Source organism: Podarcis cretensis (assembly GCF_951804945.1).
Source record: "Podarcis cretensis genome assembly, chromosome: 3".
In the NCBI taxonomy this organism is placed as follows: Eukaryota; Metazoa; Chordata; class Lepidosauria; order Squamata; family Lacertidae; genus Podarcis; species Podarcis cretensis.
Window position 1 is genome coordinate 8,279,467 of NC_137172.1, and position 21,498 is coordinate 8,300,964.

Below are 21,498 nucleotides of genomic sequence, written 5' to 3' on the forward strand. Positions count from 1 at the left end.
GCTCCGCCATGACCTCCCTGCCAATTTGGATACAATAAAGGAACTGGAGGCCCCTCGACTGTCCTCGGGTCCAGTATTGGACCACTTTGAGCGGATATCTCCAGCCGATGTGGACAGACTCCTCCGAGCTGGAAAGCCCACCACCTGTCCTCTTGACCCGTGCCCGTCATGGCTGATTAGAGCGTGTCCAGACGAGGTGCGGGCCCCCCTGGGGGATATCATCAATTTGTCCCTTGGCACCGGGATATTCCCAGGGGTACTGAAGGAGGCAGTGGTGCGTCCGCTCTTAAAGAAAACATCATTAGATCCCTTAGATCTATCCAATTACCGCCCGGTCTCGAATCTTCCATTCCTGGGTAAGGTGATTGAGAGAGCGGTTGCTGAACAGCTTGGTAGGTTTCTGGATGAAACATCTGCTCTGGATCCATTCCTGCCCGGCTTCCGCGCTGGTCATGGGACCGAGACGGCTCTGGTCGCCCTAACAGATGATCTCCGCAGGCAGCTGGATCGAGGCGGGTCAGGGCTGCTGATTCTTTTAGATCTGTCAGCAGCCTTCGACATGGTCGATCACGAACTCCTGGACCACCGCTTTGCCGACGTGGGGATCCAGGGCACAGTCCTTCAATGGCTGCCCTCGTTTCTCTCTGGTCGGGGACAGAGGGTGGCGCTTGGGGGGGAATTGTCATCGCGCCACTCCTTGGTATGTGGAGTGCCTAGGGTGCGATTCTCTCCCCGATGCTTTTTAACATCTTTATGCGCCCCCTCACCCAGCTTGTCCGGAGTTTGGGGCTGGGTTGCCATCAGTATGCCGATGACACCCAACTCTATCTGTTGATGGATGGCCATCCTGACTCGGCCCCAGACACACTGACCAGATGTCTGGAAGCTGTGGCTGGATGTTTACATGGGAGCCGGTTGAAGTTAAATCCTTTGAAGACAGAGGTCCTCTGGCAGGGGTGGGACGATATGGGATTGAGGGGGCAACTCCCATCTCTTGCGGGGGTGCAATTAGTGCCAGCACCGTCCGTTAAGAGTTTGGGTGTAATCTTCGATACCTACCTCTCTATGGAGTCGCAGATTACAGCTATAACAAAGGCTGCATTTTTTCATCTCCACCAAGATAAGCAGTTGGCCCCTTATCTCTCTCGCCCTGACCTAGCCACTGTGATCCATGCGACGGTCACCTCCAGACTGGATTATTGTAACTCGCTCTACGTGGGGCTGCCCTTGAGACTGACCCAGAAACTCCAGCGGGTGCAGAATGCCGCGGCGAGACTCCTTATGGGGTCTTCGCTGCAAGATCACATTCATCCGGTACTATACCAGCTGCACTGGCTCCCGGTGGAGTACAGGATCAGGTTCAAGGTGCTGGTTTTAACCTTTAAAGCCGTATACGGCCTAGGACCCTCGTACCTACGGGACCGACTCTCCTGGTATGCCCCACAGAGAAACCTACAGTCTGCAAATAATAACATCCTCAAGGTCCCAGGCCTCAGAGAGGTTAGGCTGGCCTCAACTAGAGCCAGGGCCTTCTCGGCTGCGGCTCCAATCTGGTGGAACACTCTGTCACAAGAGACTAGGGACCTGCGGGACCTGACATCTTTCCGCAGGGCCTGCAAGACAGAGTTGTTCCACCAGGCCTTTGGTCAGGGCGCAGCCTGACTCCCTCCTCTGGCAACCTGCACAGAATTTTGCTTAATCGGTTGCCATTAATTTGATTTTAATTAATTTTTATAATGAAATATTTTTAGAATGTGTGATTATTTGATTGTTTGATTATTTGATTATTGTTAGCTGCCCTGAGCCCAGCTTCGGCTGGGGTGGGCGGGATATAAATAAAATTTATTATTATTATTATTATTATTATTATTATTATTATTATTATGCAATGGTTATATTGAACCTGGGACGTTGAACCTTAAAGAGAGAAGTTTGTTCATTAGAAATCCACACCCCAATGCTCTGGCACTGAGCTATAGCCCTTCCTTATTATGTGTGGTAAACTGAGGGGCTCTATTGGAGCCTCTCCCTCCGGTAACAGAAGAGTTCAGCAACAGTCCTTCTCTCAACGACCCATATCTGCTCATATGCGCACGCAAACAGCAGAGTAAACGAAAGCTTGGCTGTGGAAGTATGTAGTATCACTAATTTTATTGCTGTACATCAAATCAAACCAAATTAAAGCAAACCATAGTAAAGAAAATAACAACATTGTGAGCAGAAGCTCACACAAACATCCTGTCTGTCCAGGAGACAGAACAAAGAGCCCAAAAACAAAAGCACATAGTATGGAAGTGTTGGGATGCAGCCAAGGAAACGGGGGCAATTTGCAAGCCCCCAGCTGGCGCCAGCCCACCGGCCGATGTGCCAGGCAATCTCCAGTCCTTGGTTCAGTGTCAGTGACCCCAGCTTTAGAAGCTGGAGCACGCTCTAATCAGCAGAGTAAACTCTACGCAACAGAGGTGGCAGGGAGAGGCTGTGATGAGCATATTTACAAGCAGTTTATTCAGCATACAGTAAAGGGACCCATGACCATTAGGTCCAGTGGTGACCGACTCTGGGGTTGCGGCGCTCATCTCGCTTTATTGGCCGAGGGAGCCAGTGTACAGCTTCCGGGTCATGTGGCCAGCATGACTAAGCCGCTTCTGGCGAACCAGAGCAGCTCACGGAAATGCCGTTTACCTTCCCGCTGGAGTGGTACCTATTTATCTACTTGCACTTTGACGTGCTTTCGAACTGCTAGGTTGGCAGGAGCTGGGACCGAGCAATGGGAGCTCACCCCGTCGTGGGGATTCAAACTGCCGACCTTCTGATCGGCAAGTCCTAGGCTCTGTGGTTTAACCCACAGCGCCACCTGCATCCCAGCATACATCAAGGCAAAAGAAAAAACATGTCTTCTCCCCTTCATGTCCAAGCAAGCGGCATAAGCAATTGCTATACACAAAACGGAAGTTCCCAGCAAGCTGTGCTGGAGTGTAAACAGACATGTGACAAAGAACAATCCACACAACTGTTCTCAAGGTGGAACGGAATATCCTAACAGGAAGTTCAGTGTCTAAGCTTCCGTTCTCTCACTTCCAGAAGTATGGAATGTAAACAGTGTGGATCACGAGATCCAACAGCAATGGGAGAATGAAAAATACTTACAGGCTCTGGGTCGTTCTTCTTTTTGCCCTTTTGCCTGATCTCAGTTCTTAAGAAAGTTGATAAATTGTTTTTCTGAACCTTACAAATGTTGGGCCTAACATTATACTTTACTACATTGAGGAATTTTATTTCTCCTTCCAGCTCTTTTCCATTAGCTTTTTTTTTATCTATAAAATGTATGTATATTTTTTGACAGTTCAGTAATATTTTGTTGATTCCTAAGTACTTGATAATTAACCTTTCTATCTTGTCAATCAATTCTTAATTGCTCTCCTTGGATATTTAATCATAAATACAAAATATAAAATATGTGTCTGTAATGTGCATAGATCAGGGGATGGGAAACCTGTGGACCTTGAGATGTTTCTGGAATATAACTCCCTTCATGGGCTTTGCTGACTGTGGGTGGCAACAACATTTTCCCATCTCCAGAGCCTTTTTCAGCTTGAACCCACCAGAACTCAGGTCCAGAACCTCTCAGGTGGGCACCATTGCTGTTATAACTTATAAGAGAACAAGGGAGGCATTTGTGGTGAGTTCTAGCAACTCTTTTCCTGGAAAAATAGCACTGACCATTCCTAACCTAACTGAATCAGTTAAATAATTATAAGAATAATTAAACAGGCAGCATTTTTTAATTTGGTATAATGTTCCATTAAAAACTATGGATGGAAAGAACCACGTTTTCACCCTTGAGGGTGTTTCCTCTAAGACGATATACATAAGTACATCATATACAGTTAGTGGATGCATGCTGACTCTGAATTTGCTTACAAGCAAATTTATTGAAATTCAATCAATTCTTCAATTCAGTGAATTATATTTCTTCAATTGGGTGACAATCCTAATTAAAGTAAATATGGGAAAATAAGGAAAATACTTTAGTCAACTAAGAATAGGCGACACCAATGCACCAGGCAGCAGGGTCCAATTTGGTGACGGCCAATTTAAAATAAATGTGGAAAATAAGGAAAACAATTACAGCAATAAATCTCTCTATGCTATCTCACTCTGTTCATATTCTCTCTTTCAGTCACCTGTTCTCTCTTTCTTTAATCAGACTGCCTTGCAAGTCTGAATCGCATTCTCCTTATTTATTTGTCTAAATTGTTCCATTTCCCCCTCTTACAGGAATTAATGGAAGGTTTTGTGAACACTATGGAGGCAGTTGCATTTCTAAGAATGGAAATTGCCCCAAAGAAAAACACATCATCAAAAGCGACTGTCCCAGTGGTCAAGTGTGCTGCACGTAAAAATGATGTGCAGCTCCTGGCCAGTGCATGTTTCCTAACCTTGACTACCTGAAAAGAAGAAATGGATCTTCGGTCGCGGAAGCCAAGAAAGCTTATTTCAGCTCAACACAGATAAAGCAGTGTATTCCACTCAATAAAAACATGTAAAAAATAATGCAGGTGTGAAAGTTATTTTTAAAATTTGTGTTGCAAGATACGACTCCATCCCAATTACATTATAGAATGTTCCTGATGTTTCCTGTTCAGGTTTGAACTTTCTCAAAATCCAGGTGACTATTGTTGTGTTCAAGAGGCTCCCAACTGCATTTTGGATTAGCTGTCTTAGCAAAATAGTTTTCAAAGGCAACTCTGAGAAACATACGACTCTAGTCCATTTGGAGACTAAGAGAGTTTGAATGATCATGGCCAGTGATCCATACAAGACCATGGCTGAAAGATTGTCACCAACCACCTGATGTAATTTATATCCCCAGTGACACAGCTGGATCAAAGAGAACCCTTGATCTGGTCTGAGAGGGTTCAGCCATATCCAGAGATGAACTCCATGAGCTTGGCCAGATGAGTACTGAAACAGGTGTAGAAAAGGAGCAAAGACTTCTGAGCACCAGAATTGCATGGAACTTATTTGTGGGACATAGGAATTCATTCTCTATTTTTTCTTTCCCAAAATATAGTCCGGCCCCCCACAAGATATGAGGGACAGTGGACCGGCCCCTGCTGAAAAAGCTTGCTGGCCCCTGATCTAGACATTATAGGTCTGTTGACACAGCCTAGACATATCATTTATTTTAGTGCCTAACTTTCTCTTTGACAATGTCAATTTATCCAGGCAACCCAACCTTCCAATCACCATGCAGCCATGGAGCTCACTGGGTGACCTTGGGCCTGTCACTGCCTCTCAGTCTAACCTACCTCACAGGGTTGTTGTGGGGATTAATTGAGGAGGGGAAGAATGATGTACATCACTTGGAGGTACTTGGAAAAAGAGATGGGAAATAAATGCAATGAATGAATGAATAATAGAATGTGGGATTTTTGCATTGTGGCCAACTTGTTATGAACCATCGCCTCCATATCATCATACTTTCAGAAACAAAGTTGCAAGACAACTTTCTTTCATTAGGCAAAAAGATGAGCAGGTCACTCATGGCCCAAATCTGTGGTCCATCTGCAAAGCAGATAAGCAGGAGGCCATGAATTTCAAATATGCTGCCTGGGTGGTCCCTTGCTGTTATGGGCCAGTTCTTCGTTTGCACAAATAAGGAATGCAATAAACAGTTCTAATTCTTCTACTGCTGGAAACAGATAGGCATTGTAAAGAGGGGGAAAGAGTTTCATTCATTTATTTTTTTTAAGCTATAAAATGTTAAAAATCTCTTCCCCAACTCTTTATTATCCATAATTGCATCCATACATCCAAGACATATCACTATCTATATATCAAAGTTATCAAAATAAAATTCAAACAGAAAAATGTAAGTCTTCAGATCATAAAATTAGAACATATTTTTGACTTCCCATCCTTTTCAACATCTTTTCACTCTAGTAAACCTATTATCTTAAGATATTAACGTATTAATAATAAACTAATAAGATACATGGGGTCACGAAGAGTCGGACATGACTAAATGACTAAACAACAACATACATCTGTGTCTATGTGTCTATTTTTATCCTTATATCCTTAATTATCTACAGAGATTACTCAAACGCTGCAAATGATTTTAAAGTGCAACACTTATTTTTAAAATAGCTCTTTAGAGGTTCCCAGTTATCAATGAACTCATGTTTTGGCTTACCTTTAATCTTTTCGAGAGACGACCTAATTCAGCATATTCTACAAGAGCATTCTGAAACCTGGCTGTGAACATTTAAGCTCTCAATAAATACACCATCAACTGTTTGAGGAGATGGAAGGGAACTACAAGTTTAAAAGCAGTTTCCCCTTCATTCTCCCCAAAAAGCTGGTTAGAGGTGATTATGATTGTTTCTGGGATTCCCACTGAAGACACACTTCGCTCTTGTACCAAAAGAGATTTTTCTAAAACACATGCACACATACACACACACGCCCATTATTGAAGAGTAAGGTTTTTAATGGCTTCTAATCATGTGGCTAGGGGATGCGGGTGGCGCTGTGGGTTAAACCACAGAGCCTAGGACTTGCCAATCAGAAGGTCGGCGGTTCGAATCCCTGTGATGGGGTGAGCTCCTGATGCTCGGTCCCTGCTCCTGCCAACCTAGCAGTTCAAAAGCACGTCAAAGTGCAAGTAGATAAATAGGTACCGCTCCGGCGGGAAGGTAAACGGTGTTTCCGTGCGCTGCTCTGGTTCGCCAGAAGCGGCTTAGTCATGCTGGCCACATGACCCCGGAAGCTGTACGCCGGCTCCCTCGGCCAATAAAGCGAGATGAGTGCCGCAACCCCAGAGTCGGTCATGACTGGACCTAATGGTCAGGGGTACCTTTACCTTTACCTTTAACCATGTGGCTATATTACTTCCAGTAGGTCTCTAAGTGGGGATCATGAGTAGGATATTTCTGTTTTGCTTATGTTCTGCTTCCCAGAACACCCTGTTTGGCCATTGCAGGAAGCATGTGTTTTCCCTGATCCAGCAGGGATGTTCTTATGAAGCCACAATACATGAGTGGTGAGGTCCCTGCATGGCTTGTGGGATGTCCCTCTGGAACGTTAGGTCTTGAGATATATGCCCTAAGGGGGTGCACCTAAAATAAGATTCAATTCTGAACCCATGTCACCTTGGAAAGTGAGTCACTTCAGCTCAGAACGCCTTGGGCACGACACAGTTTGGCTCAGAAAGGAACCATTGTCAGAAGACAAGTAAATGTGTCTATTGTCATGATAAAAAAATTGCTTAAAAAAATAAAAAAGGAACCATCGTCGTAGAAAATCGAAGGCTTCATATGACCCAATTGACTATAATGAGGCTATCAACACATGACAACAAACTCTGCTTCTCCTTTTCATTTGACCAAGGTGAGAGAATGGGGAACTGTGAACAGGTGCAAGAAATCATTAACCCAGTTTGCATTCTTATGTAATATATTGGATTGGGGTGGCATGGGGGGTAATATTCTGAAGCTCAATCCAGGCAGGACAGAAGTGTCATTTGGAGGTGATAACGTTCATTGGGGATTTGTTCTTCTATCAAACTTGACTCAGGTTGTGCTGTAAGATCAACCCCTGCAGTTCAATTGCGTACATGAGATGACCATAGATCAAAATACCTCCTGATGATAGCTTGCAAGCTGCACCCCTTTGTAGGAACGTACAAAGAGCCTGCTGGGTCTGGCCAAAGGCCCATATACTCCAGCATCCTGTTCTCTCAGTGGCAAATGCTTCAAAGGGAAACCCACAAATAGGATTCATGAACAAGATCACTCTCCCCTTCTGTGGTGGCAGAAGCAGTACTTCCTTCAGCCATGGGGGCAGAGAATAACCATCATCATGGTTTCTGAATTCTTGATCTCGGCCCAGGTTAGGCCACTCCAAAATGCTATAGATGGGCCTGGCTCTGAAAGGTGTTTGGAAACTTCGATTAGCATAGAATGTTGTTACCAGGTAGATCACTTTTTACAACTGATTGTATCCCATCAGTCACTGCAGAACTCCAGTGGCCAGCAGGACTAAACCACTTCTGGTGCAACAGGACACTGTGATGGAAACCAGAGCGCACAGAAATTCCGTTTACCTTCCCGCCACAGCTGTACCTATTTATCTACTTGCACTGGCGTGCTTTTGAACTGCTAGGTAGGCAGGGGCCGGGGCAGAGCAACAGGAGCTCACCCCGTTGTGCAGATTCGAACCACCAACCTTCTAATATCTCTCTCTCTCTCTCTCTCTCTCTCTCTCTCTCTCACACACACACACACACACACACACACATATCTATAACTTAAACATTTTAAACCTAAAAACAAAGAAACCCAACGTTGCACAAGAACTTGCATCTATTGGGCAAATATGTGGCCACGTAACCAAATCTATGGCCCATCTGAAAAGCAAAGCTGCAGGAGGCAATACATTTCAACTATGTTGCTCAGATCGTTTGGTCAATTCCTTTGCTGCACATGGAAGCATACACCAAGTTAGTGGAAGTTCGACAGGGCACCATAAACCTTTGTTTAGTTTAGATAAGAGATAGAATCAGTATGTAATCTAGCTATGTTAACACATTGCGGTTTAGCTGGGCACTTTCATAGTCTGTGGGGAAATCCACCATCAGTGCTTTGAGGAAGCAGAAATAGGCATCTGAAATCCAACTCACTGTGAACTCTCCCCCCACCCCACCCCCCAAAAAGGTGATATTTCTCATTTTGTTGCCATTCATGAACAACTTCAGAAACTGAATCACAATCACAGGTTGGCTTCACTGCATTTGAGAACAAGGATCTGGCGCAGCTGTGTGGGTTTTAACCTTGTGAGCCATTAGGGCTCTACACATATATGGTGAGGCCAGTACAGCTTGGAGAATGAACCTGCAGTGTCAAAGCCTTCATACTGTATATGTGTTGGCCATGAATAGAGGCACCGGCTTGCGAGGGAATTTTTTTTGGAGGGCTAACATTGTGAGGACTTTGGGAGGAACCAGAGGCAGAGCTGACTTCATGCACAAAGGCGCACTCCTCCATTGTCTCCCAAGAGACAGATGGATGCCAACCAATCCAAAGAACCTCAGAACTTCAAAGACAAGAATAACGTTAATATATATTAAAATATTTATTTTCATTTGTTGAGGGGTGTTTTTTTTTGGGGGGGGTAACTATTGCAACATGTTCAACCAGCCAAAGTTTTATTGTCCTAAATACTCTGGTTTTGCTCCTAACGCTAAATTGTTTGTCATTTCACCAAATGAGAAAGCAAAATTATCAATACAATCTTGGGCTATGAACCTGTTGTGTGTTTTCTTGGAGAGGTCTTTAACTGAACTTTAGAGGGGGGAAAGAGAGAGGAATTCTGAGTCATCTTGAATGTCACTGTTCTGATTGATTTACACACACATAGATGTCATTTTGAAAAACTGCGGCCAGATAATGAAACTATGGAAATTATCTTTAGAATGATATGGAATATGTTAGCTATTTATGAAAAGGAAAAACAGGTCTGTGGGTTAACATTTTCATGAAATCACACAACGCCCTGCAAAAATGATTAGCTTCACTCAGCTAATCTGGTGCAGCTGATTTAACTGTCTCATCTATTGAATTCCACTTCAGCAACAAATTATACATTCTTGATACATTCTTAGTATTGGGTTCTAGCAATTCTGTTTCCAATTTCGATTTCTCCACCTGGAAGCCAATTTTCCTGTCTTGTTTAAAAGTTTCCATTATTTGATAATAATGAAGCCAATCTCACACCTTGGGCTTTAGTTTCTCAAAACTCTGTAGTTTAAATTCACCGCTTTCTTGTTCTAAGATTTCAGAGTATTTTGGCCATTTGGATTCCATATTGAGTTTCTTCACCTCCTTAGCCTCCATAGGTGATAACCACCTAGGAGTTTTATTTTCCAACAAATCCTTGTACCGAATCCAAACATTATATAATGCTTTCCTAACAATATGGTTTTTAAAACCCTTATGAACTTTAACCTTGTCGTACCATAAATATGCATGCCAACCAAACCTATTATCAAATCCTTCCAAATCCAGAATATCTGCATTCTCAAGAAGTAGCCAATCTTTCAACCAGCAGAAAGCTGCCGATTCATAGTACAGTCTCAAATCCGGCAGGGCAAACCCCCCTCTTTCTTTAACATCAGTAAGTATCTTAAATTTTATTCTGGGCTTTTTGCCCTGCCAGATAAATTTAGATATATCTTTCTGCCACTTCTTGAAGCAATCCAGTTTATCCACAATTTGTAATGTCTGAAACAAAAATAACATTCTAGGCAGTACATTCATTTTAATCACTGCAATTCGGCCTAACAAGGAAAGCTTCAAATTCGACCATATTTCTAGATCTTTCTTTACCTCTGTCCAACATTTGTCATAATTGTCTTTAAATAAATTCACATTTTTAGATGTCATGTTAATCCCCAAATATTTTACTTTCTTTGCCACCATTAACCCAGTTTCATTTTGGAATCTCTCTCTTTCAACATTTGTTAAGTTTTTTTCCAGAACTTTAGTTTTTTGTTTGTTCAGCTTGAATCCTGCCACCTGGCCAAAGAATTGAATTAACTCTAAGACTCTTTTTGAACTAGTGTCTGGCTCTTGTAACGTCAATACTAGGTCATCTGCAAATGCCTTCAATTTATAATGTTTAGCTCCGACCTGAACTCCTTTTACCAGCTGGTCCCCCCTGATCATGTTCAACAAAACCTCCAGGACTGATATAAAAAGTAATGGGGATATCGGGCACCCCTGCCGTGTCCCTTTTTCTATGGATAGTTCATCAGTAACCACGTTATTTACAATTAACTTAGCCTTTTGTTCAGAATATATTGCACTTATACCATTTTCAAACCTTTGGCCTACCCCCATCCCATGGAGATTCTTCTTCATAAACTTCCAAGAAATATTATCAAAGGCTTTCTCCGCATCCACAAAAATCAGGACTGCCTTCGTGTTAATATTTACAGTTAGCAGTTCCATAATATCAATTATGTTCCTTACATTATCTGATAAGTGTCTTCCTGGGAGAAAGCCTGCCTGGTCCTTATGAATCTCCTCCATTAACACCCTCTTCAGTCTTTTTGCTAAAATGTCAGCAAATATTTTGTAATCCACATTAAGTAATGATATAGGGCGGTAGTTCTTGATCTGGTTTATTTCAGTTTCAGTCTTTGGTATAAGTGTGATAAAAGCTTCTTTTCACCATTCAGGTGCCTTTTTCCCCTCTAATATTTCATTACAAACCTCCTTCAGCGGCTGTATTAACCATTCTTTCAATGCTTTATAATATCTGGAGGTTAGCCCGTCTGGTCCTGGAGATTTCCCTAGTTGCATGTTTTGAATGGCACCCTCCACTTCTTGGTCTGTTATTTTCTCATTTAAAATCAGCCTACTTTGTTGCGAAATTTTTTGTAATCCATATTTCTTAAGAAAATCTTCCATGTCTCCTTCATTTTCCGGCCCTTGTGAATATAATCTCCTGAAATAACTCTGAAAGGAATTACTAATCTCATTTGGTTTAAAAATGTTCTTTCCATCCACCTCCAAACTTGTGACTGTATTTAATTTCTGTCTCTTCTTCAATTGCCATGCTAGAAGTTTCCCACATTTATCCGCCGATTCAAATGTCCTCTGTCTCATTTGCTTAATTTTCCATTCTATCTCCTGATTCATCAATTCCATATATTGCATCTGATAAAACTTAATTTCTCTCAGAATCTCATGAGACTTTGGTTTAGACCTCAGTTTCTTTTCTCCTTCTTTTATTTTTTCCAAAATCTTATCCTTCCTTTCATTTTGTTTCTTTCTCTTTAAAGAGTTCTGTTGTATCAGAAAACCTCACATCATGGCCTTACTTGCGTCCCAGATCACTCTTTTCTCAACATCTGTCCTCAGATTTATCTCAAAGTAGTCCTTCAAGGTTTTTTGGGCCTTTTTGTAAATCTCCACATCTCTAAATAGGGTGTCATTCATTCTCCATCTGAAGGATCCAGCTGTTGTTAGTTTCATTTCCATCTTCACTGCGTTATGGTCGGAGCATGTCTTTGGGCAGATTTCCACCTTCTTTATCCTTGGAGCCATTCCACTAGTAGTCCATATTTGATCTATTCTTGTCCATGTCATTTGTGCCTCTGAAAAGAATGTTCCCTCTCTCTCAAGAGGGTTTCTTGTTCTCCAGATATCAATCAGGTCCATATTTTCAGTCATTTCAAAGAAGGTCTTAGGTAGTCTCCCGTCTTTAGAGACCACCTGTCTTTGTGCTTTATCCATATTTGTAGAGACCACGCCATTCATATCTCCTAGTAAAATCACCTTATGATCCAAGTAATCCATTAATGTCTCATGCAATTTCTTGTAAAATTCTGCCTTCCCTTCATTAGGTGCATAGATGCCAACTATCAAGATTTTTTCTCCTTGGATTTGTATCTCAATTGCCAAAATTCTCCCATATTCATCTTTAAAGATCAATTTTGGGGCCAATTTTTCCTTTGCATAGATCACCACTCCTCTTTTCTTGACTTTATCTGATGAAATAAATTCCTGTCCTAATCTTTTATTTATAAGTAGTCTTCTATGTGCCCTTGTTATGTGAGTTTCTTGTAGACATATCAAATCCAATTGTTCTCTTTTCAAAATATGAAAAACTTCACGCCTTTTTCTGGGAAGGTTAAGCCCATTACAGTTCCAGGTTAAAAATTGCAGAGACATTTTTAGTTAGTTGCCTCCAGCTGCTCCCTGCAGCTGATCTTCTTCCAAAGGTGATTTCAGTCCAAATGTCAAGTTTCCAAGGTCTGCATCAGAGGTCAATTCAAGGGCTCCTTTCACAAGGTCCTCCTCGTTTCTGTCTAGGAATCGTTCTTTATCTTGCACTGTTCTTATTTTGACTTTTTTTCCTTTGTAATTAAAAGACAAGCCTTGTGGAAATTCCCACCTGAAAGGTATGTTGTTCTTCTTCAGCAGGTCAACCAGATTCTTAAAATAAGTTCTTACCTCCAGAATGTATTTTGGGATATCCTTGTAAATTTGAACAGAAGCATTTCCAATCTGAGGGGTTCTCTGGTAATGTAAATTTAAAATTTTATCTCTTTCCTCTTTGGATCTCAGAGTTATCAGACAATCCCTTAGAATCTTCCTGCCTTCCCTTCTGCCCAATCTGAAGGCGGTTGTTATCTTGAAGTCATCTCCCTCTGTATTTACCTGCCAGAATTCTGATAACTCTTTTTTGAGAAAGTCCACTAGGTTGTCCCCTTCACTTTCAGGGACCAGCCTAAATCTCAAATTCCTCTCTTTCCTCTGCATCTCCCACAAAGACAGGGCCGCCTCATGTTGGTCCAACTTCTTGCAGACTGGTATTAATCTTTCCTGTGTATTTTCAGCCGTGGCTTTAGCCTCTTCTGCAATTTTTCGAATTGTAGCGTTTTCTTGAACCAATTTATTTATGGTTTCTGTGTTAGATGTAATACTTTTCGTATTCAAGTCCAATTTTGTTGTAAGTTCTGTCAGTTGTTTGGTATTCTCCGTGCTCTGCTTGGTCAGGTTTTCTAAAGATTCATTTATTTTGAGTAATGCTTGAGTCACTGATTCCATGAATACGTTTGTTCCTTTCTCCTGTCCAACTAAGCCTGATATTGAGCCTCTTTTCTTTTGTGCAGCTTTAGCCTTAGATCTGGTTGTTATGTCTTCTGCGGAACCACTCATGTCCCAAGGTCGTTCCCACAGGAACAGCTCTTAAGTGGAAAAATCCAGTGACTTGTTTTTATTTGACAGTCTATGTTACAAATTGTAACCTTTCCACCCTCTAGAGGGAGCAGTACATTATATCCAATAAGCAGAAAAAAAACAAAAAAAAACAAAAGCCCTCTTAGAAAGAGAGCTTTCAATCTTCTAATTGCAACAGTATTTATTTCTGTAAAGTCCCACAAATTGTATCTGTAAAGTCCCAAAAATTGTATCTGTTTAAGCTCTCCGCTTTGCAGCAGGTTCTATCAGACAGTTCCTGTCAAAGCGCTTCACCCAGGCAGTCCGTTCCCAGAGTCAGAGACAGCAGAAATTAATCACTTAAATTTCCTCTCTCGCAGGTTAAGCCAAATTTCATTTTCTTCCCCGCCTGCTCCTGCTTGCTGGAGGGGTAGTTAAAGTTCAATGCCAAAGTTAGGTGATTCAAAAGTTCAAAGTTACCTTTCCTTCAATTGCAGCTCTCCAGTTCCGTTGCTTTAAAAGCCATGCAAACCGGGGGAGGCAGACTTCCTTTATTTACCAACCCCGTTTTCAGTCAAATTTCAAGCTTTTTTTTTGTAATCCCAGTAGGTTTCCCAATCCTACTTACGGGTATTTCAATTTCAGTCCAGATTTCAGGAAGGAATCGGCGCTCTCTGCTTATGGCGACGCGGCTTCACTTCACGGGCTGGGTAGCGACTCTCAGCACCGCACGATCCCCCAATGCTCCTCCGGAGCCTTTAAAAAGGCTCTTTTGCAGTAAAGGGGGGCGCAAAAGGTGCCCACCGAGTCTCCTTGTTCACAGGCTTCCGCGCCTGTGATTTTAGGGGTCTCCGCTTCGCCGTAGCGGTCAGACCCGAACTCGTGAAGCAGCTCTTTCTCCGGAGATCGGGGAAAGAGCCGCCATTCAGCGCTGGCGCCAACCGGAAGTCCGTGGTTATATTACTTCCAGTAGGTCTCTAAGTGGGGATCATGAGTAGGATATTTCTGTTTTGCTTATGTTCTGCTTCCCAGAACACCTTGTTTGGCCATTGCAGGAAGCATGTGTTTTCCCTGATCCAGCAGGGCTGTTCTTATGAAGCCACAATACATGAGTGGTGAGGTCCCTGCATGGCTTGTGGGATGTCCCTCTGGAACGTTAGGTCTTGAGATATATGCCCTAAGGGGGTGCACCTAAAATAAGATTCAATTCTGAACCCATGTCACCTTGGAAAGTGAGTCACTTCAGCTCAGAACGCCTTGGGCACAACACAGTTTGGCTCAGAAAGGAACCATTGTCAGAAGACAAGTAAATGTGTCTATTGTCATGATAAAAAAATTGCTTAAAAAAATAAAAAATGAACCATCGTCGTAGAAAATCGAAGGCTTCATATGACCCAATTGACTATAATGAGGCTATCAACACATGACAACAAACTCTGCTTCTCCTTTTCATTTGACCAAGGTGAGAGAATGGGGAACTGTGAACAGGTGCAAGAAATCATTAACCCAGTTTGCATTCTTATGTAATATATTGGATTGGGGTGGCATGGGGGGTAATATTCTGAAGCTCAATCCAGGCAGGACAGAAGTGTCATTTGGAGGTGATAACGTTCATTGGGGATTTGTTCTTCTATCAATCTTGACTCAGGTTGTGCTGTAAGATCAACCCCTGCAGTTCAATTGCGTACATGAGATGACCATAGATCAAAATACCTCCTGATGATAGCTTGCAAGCTGCACCCCTTTGTAGGAACGTACAAAGAGCCTGCTGGGTCTGGCCAAAGGCCCATATACTCCAGCATCCTGTTCTCTCAGTGGCAAATGCTTCAAAGGGAAACCCACAAATAGGATTCATGAACAAGATCACTCTCCCCTTCTGTGGTGGCAGAAGCAGTACTTCCTTCAGCCATGGGGGCAGAGAATAACCATCATCATGGTTTCTGAATTCTTGATCTCGGCCCAGGTTAGGCCACTCCAAAATGCTATAGATGGGCCTGGCTCTGAAAGGTGTTTGGAAACTTCGATTAGCATAGAATGTTGTTACCAGGTAGATCACTTTTTACAACTGATTGTATCCCATCAGTCACTGCAGAACTCCAGTGGCCAGCAGGACTAAACCACTTCTGGTGCAACAGGACACTGTGATGGAAACCAGAGCGCACAGAAATTCCGTTTACCTTCCCGCCACAGCTGTACCTATTTATCTACTTGCACTGGCGTGCTTTTGAACTGCTAGGTAGGCAGGGGCTGGGGCAGAGCAACAGGAGCTCACCCCGTTGTGCAGATTCGAACCACCAACCTTCTAATATATCTCTCTCTCTCTCTCTCTCTCACACACACACACACACACACACACATATCTATAACTTAAACATTTTAAACCTAAAAACAAAGAAACCCAACGTTGCACAAGAACTTGCATCTATTGGGCAAATATGTGGCCACGTAACCAAATCTATGGCCCATCTGAAAAGCAAAGCTGCAGGAGGCAATACATTTCAACTATGTTGCTCAGATCGTTTGGTCAATTCCTTTGCTGCACATGGAAGCATACACCAAGTTAGTGGAAGTTCGACAGGGCACCATAAACCTTTGTTTAGTTTAGATAAGAGATAGAATCAGTATGTAATCTAGCTATGTTAACACATTGCGGTTTAGCTGGGCACTTTCATAGTCTGTGGGGAAATCCACCATCAGTGCTTTGAGGAAGCAGAAATAGGCATCTGAAATCCAACTCACTGTGAACTCTCCCCCCACCCCACCCCCCAAAAAGGTGATATTTCTCATTTTGTTGCCATTCATGAACAACTTCAGAAACTGAATCACAATCACAGGTTGGCTTCACTGCATTTGAGAACAAGTATCTGGCGCAGCTGTGTGGGTTTTAACCTTGTGAGCCATTAGGGCTCTACACATATATGGTGAGGCCAGTACAGCTTGGAGAATGAACCTGCAGTGTCAAAGCCTTCATACTGTATATGTGTTGGCCATGAATAGAGGCACCGGCTTGCGAGGGAATTTTTTTTGGAGGGCTAACATTGTGAGGACTTTGGGAGGAACCAGAGGCAGAGCTGACTTCATGCACAAAGGCGCACTCCTCCATTGTCTCCCAAGAGACAGATGGATGCCAACCAATCCAAAGAACCTCAGAACTTCAAAGACAAGAATAACGTTAATATATATTAAAATATTTATTTTCATTTGTTGAGGGGTGTTTTTTTTTTTTTGGGGGGGGGGTAACTATTGCAACATGTTCAACCAGCCAAAGTTTTATTGTCCTAAATACTCTGGTTTTGCTCCTAACGCTAAATTGTTTGTCATTTCACCAAATGAGAAAGCAAAATTATCAATACAATCTTGGGCTATGAACCTGTTGTGTGTTTTCTTGGAGAGGTCTTTAACTGAACTTTAGAGGGGGGAAAGAGAGAGGAATTCTGAGTCATCTTGAATGTCACTGTTCTGATTGATTTACACACACATAGATGTCATTTTGAAAAACTGCGGCCAGATAATGAAACTATGGAAATTATCTTTAGGATGATATGGAATATGTTAGCTATTTATGAAAAGGAAAAACAGGTCTGTGGGTTAACATTTTCATGAAATCACACAACACCCTGCAAAAATGATTAGCTTCACTCAGCTAATCTGGTGCAGCTTTGTCGAATCTCTGACCAACACATATACGCCCTCCATGTATGCTATTGCACAATCTACCATTCCACAATCTCACAACCACCTATAAATACCGGACTTGTTCTCAGGCTATGCTGTTTTATTATCTCTACATGATTTTAAGACACGAGACGACTTAAAACCATGAAGACTTCTTCCACTCTCTTTTGGTTCTCCTCATTACACCAGGTAAGTTTCATGACAACCAACAGCTGTCCATGAGATGTGGGAATGTCCCAGAAAATTCATTTTATTGGAGCAAGGTTTTTCAACAAACCACTTTTCAGAGAACTTACCCGAGGCATGCAGTGGAAAGGCATCTGTGGAGCAACTGGATTTGCTCCATTTTGTGATATATCAGTCGGTATGCACAGGGATTTCATCAGATTTCATTTGTGTGTGAGAGAGAGAAAGATCCTACTGGGAGAGGATTTTTGCAGCTGTGGAGGGGTATTAACCCTATCTTCCCTAGCTGCAGTGTCTGCAAAGATCCACCACCACCCCTTATCAGATAACAATTACACTTGAAAAAATCTTCTCTTAACATCAGTTTTTAAAAAACCCTCAAAGTGGTTCCCTGAAGAAAAATCCCAATCAAGATTGATAACAATACAGAGAAAACATGGTGTCCCAATGGACACATGCCTTCCACATTTCTTCACACAGCACATAGTCAAACTATGGAGGCAATGATAGCAATCAACCTAGATGACTTTAGAAGAGGATTGCACAAATTCTCAGAGAAAGTTATCAGTGGCTACTAGCCACGGTCCCTATGCTCTGCTTGGCATTGCAGGAAACCATGGGAAGAGAGAGTGTTGTAGCACTAAGGTCCTGCTTTCAGGTTTCCCACAGGCTGACAACTATGAGAACAGGATGCTAGTCTAGGATGCGCCATTGGCCTGACTCAGCAGGCTCTCCTTATGTTCCTCCTTGTCAACAGAGTCCACTTTAGTCCTCCGAGGCAAAGGACTGGGGTTTAGCAGAGGGATCTCACACACAGTCCATGATGGAGGCAAGCTTTTATCTGTTGATAGTTGCCAGCCATCATCTCCCACCGAAGTGGGAGACTTTTAGAAGACATCTGAAGGCAGCCTTGTTTAGGGAAGCTTTTAATGTTTAATGGATTACTGTATTTTAATATTTTGTTGGAAGGCACCCAGAGTGGCTGGGGAAGCCCAGCCAGATGGGCGGGGTATAAATAATAATAATAATAATAATAATAATAATAATAATAATAATATATTATTATTATTATTATTATTATTATTATTATTATTATTGTTATTATTATTTAGAAGGAAATCTATACTTGCCATATAAGTAACTTTCTTTTTGCAGCAAAGGGCGTTCTTATCACATTTCCCAATGAGTCTGTAAGGAGCTACAATTCATTCAGCACATGATGGAGACAGGTTTTCTCCGCCACCACTCTCTCTCCAACAGTGCAGGAGAAATAAATTCAGTACTGGCCAATATTAGTGGTCTTTTACAATTATTGCTAAGACAGTACAGTGGTACCTAGGGTTACAGCTCTGGAAGGGGAATAGGGGTCTCCTAACAACTCTCAGCACCCTTAATAATCTACAGTGCCCAGAATTCTTTGGGGAAAGCCGTGACTGTTTAAAGTGTATCATATGGCTTCGTCATAGAGGTGAATGTGGCTGTAGTCTGAGCTGTGACCATCAGAGGGGGTAAAGCAGTCAAACAATTTCTGTGTATGAGAAGGTCCTTTGGGTGTTTCTGAGAAGGCTTGGCTGAAGAAGTTCACTTCAGGGAGCTTAAACTGCTTGAGTGTTAGGATCCCTCTGCAGGCATTTCTCCAGTCACATGCAGCCATTGGAGAAAGGGGGCATGATGTAAATTGGGATAGGGGGCATAAAACATAAAGGGTGTTCAAATTAAATATGTGAATGCTCTACATGCAGGCAATGTGTAGGACTAAATCCTCATATTCAGTTAGGACAGGGAAGCAACTGGACAAATGGAGATGGAGAAGTTGTTTTAGTATGAAAGAGCAGTAGAGATGAGAGCCAGACTTTATGCATCAGAAGAGAGGTAATGTGTATAAAAACAGTGATTAGAAATGTGGATGTTTAAGTCATTATATAAATGTCTCAATTAGTATTTTTAGAAAAGAGCGGAAAGGGTTGAGATGTTGCATTGCAGGGGGTTGGAGTGGGGTCCCTTTCAACTCTGCCATTCTATTATTCTATGTATGTTTAATCGGGGCTATGCAGATTAAGGTAAAAGGTAAGGGGACTCCCGACTGTTAGGTCCAGTCGTGGCCAACTCTGGGGTTGCGGCGCTCATCTCACTTTACTGGCTGAGGGAGCCGGCGTACAGCTTTCAGGTCATGTGGCCAGCATGACTAAGCCGCTTCTGGCGAACCAGAGCAGCGCATGGAAACGCTGTTTACCTTCCCGCCGGAGTGGTACCTATTTATCTACTTGCACTTTGACGTGCTTTCAAACTGCTAGGTTGGCAGGAGCAGGGACCGAGCATCGGGGGCTCACCCCGTTGCGGGGATTTGAACCGCCGACCTTCCGATTGGCAAGTCCTAGGCTCTGTGGTTCAACCCACAGCGCCACCAGTGCAGATTAGAGGTTTGAAATCAGGACTGGATCTGTAACAATTTCCTTCCTGGTGATTAATCAGCAGTCCCACATTCTCTTGTTTTTAAGAGTCAACGACTGAAGGAAGATGTCCCACGCAGCTTTGCTTGGAAAACCATCACCTCCAGCTACCATGGCAGCCTGGAAGACAGTGTGGTGTAGTGGTTAAGAGCGGTAGTCTCGTAATCTGGGGAACCGGGTTCGTGTCTCCGCTCCTCCACATGCAGCTGCTGGGTGACCTTGGGCCAGTCACACTTCTCTGAAGTCTCTCAGCCCTACTCACCTCACAGAGTGTTTGTTGTGAGGGAGGAAGGGAAAAGAGAATGTTAGCCGCTTTGAGACTCCTTAAAGGGAATGAAAGGTGGGATATCAAATCCAAAATCATCTTCTTCTTCTTCTTCTTCTTCTTCTTCTTCTTCTTCTTCTTCCTTGTGAGTTTTTCATGAACCCCACAGAAAAATCTTGACTTTGTTTGCTTTAAAGCATTGTCACTGAGCAACTGCTTAACCGTGATTCCTTCTGTTTTTGAAGGAGGGGGCAAGGTTGTAGCACAGTTTAGAGCCTTGCGGTTTACCCTCATGGGAACTGAACCTCAGAGAGTGGTCCACAGAGTCTGGATTGCACCCCGGCAATAGAACTCTGAGTCCCTCTAACCCAGGATTAGCCAACATCATGCCTGCAGATGTTGTTGGGCTGGAACTCCCATCATTCCTGATTATTGGTCATACTGGCTGGATCTGATGGGAGCTGGAGGGCATGACCAGGAGGTTGGAATTGAAAGGACTCACCACATCATTGGCAGTCTGGGTTGTGTTCAAAGCTTCTGCCCTTTCAAGCCCTGGAAAGAGCTGGGAGGAGCGATGCAAAAACAGGCACCGCTGAAACAAAGTCAGATATGAGTGACTGGTGCCTGGGCCAATTATCCCATCCATGAATGGGCTTTTAAAGAACCCCTGCCATTTTGCCAACTCCTTCATTCCACATATCACACATTTCCGCCATTTGGCTAATCAACATCACATCATCCACACAATGGAAAAGCCACACCCAGAAGTGGCTTTTACGTTGCGTGAGCCAGCTGCTGTCAGGGACCGTGTTGAGGAGGGCTGCACAGAGGAGGAATGGTAGGAGCCTCCCCCTGCTCCTGATCAGGATCCTGAATCTTCCCAGGAGCAGGAGGACAGTATAGATTTTGAACAGTGGTTTGCAGAGGGGCATAGTTCAGAAGGCAGAAGCTGAGAAGAAATGGGTGGGGAACAGCTAGGAGGAGGAGAACTGAGAGAGAGAGAGAGAGAGAGAGAGAGAGAGAGAGAGTTAACAGACTCAATGTCATTGGAAAGCGTTCACCCCATTTTAGCAAGGAGATTTAAAAAAGTTTTGAATGAAGTAATTCATAAGGACCAGGCAGGCTTTCTCCCAGGTAGACATTTGTTTGATAATACAAGGAACATTATTGACATTTTGGAACTCTTGCA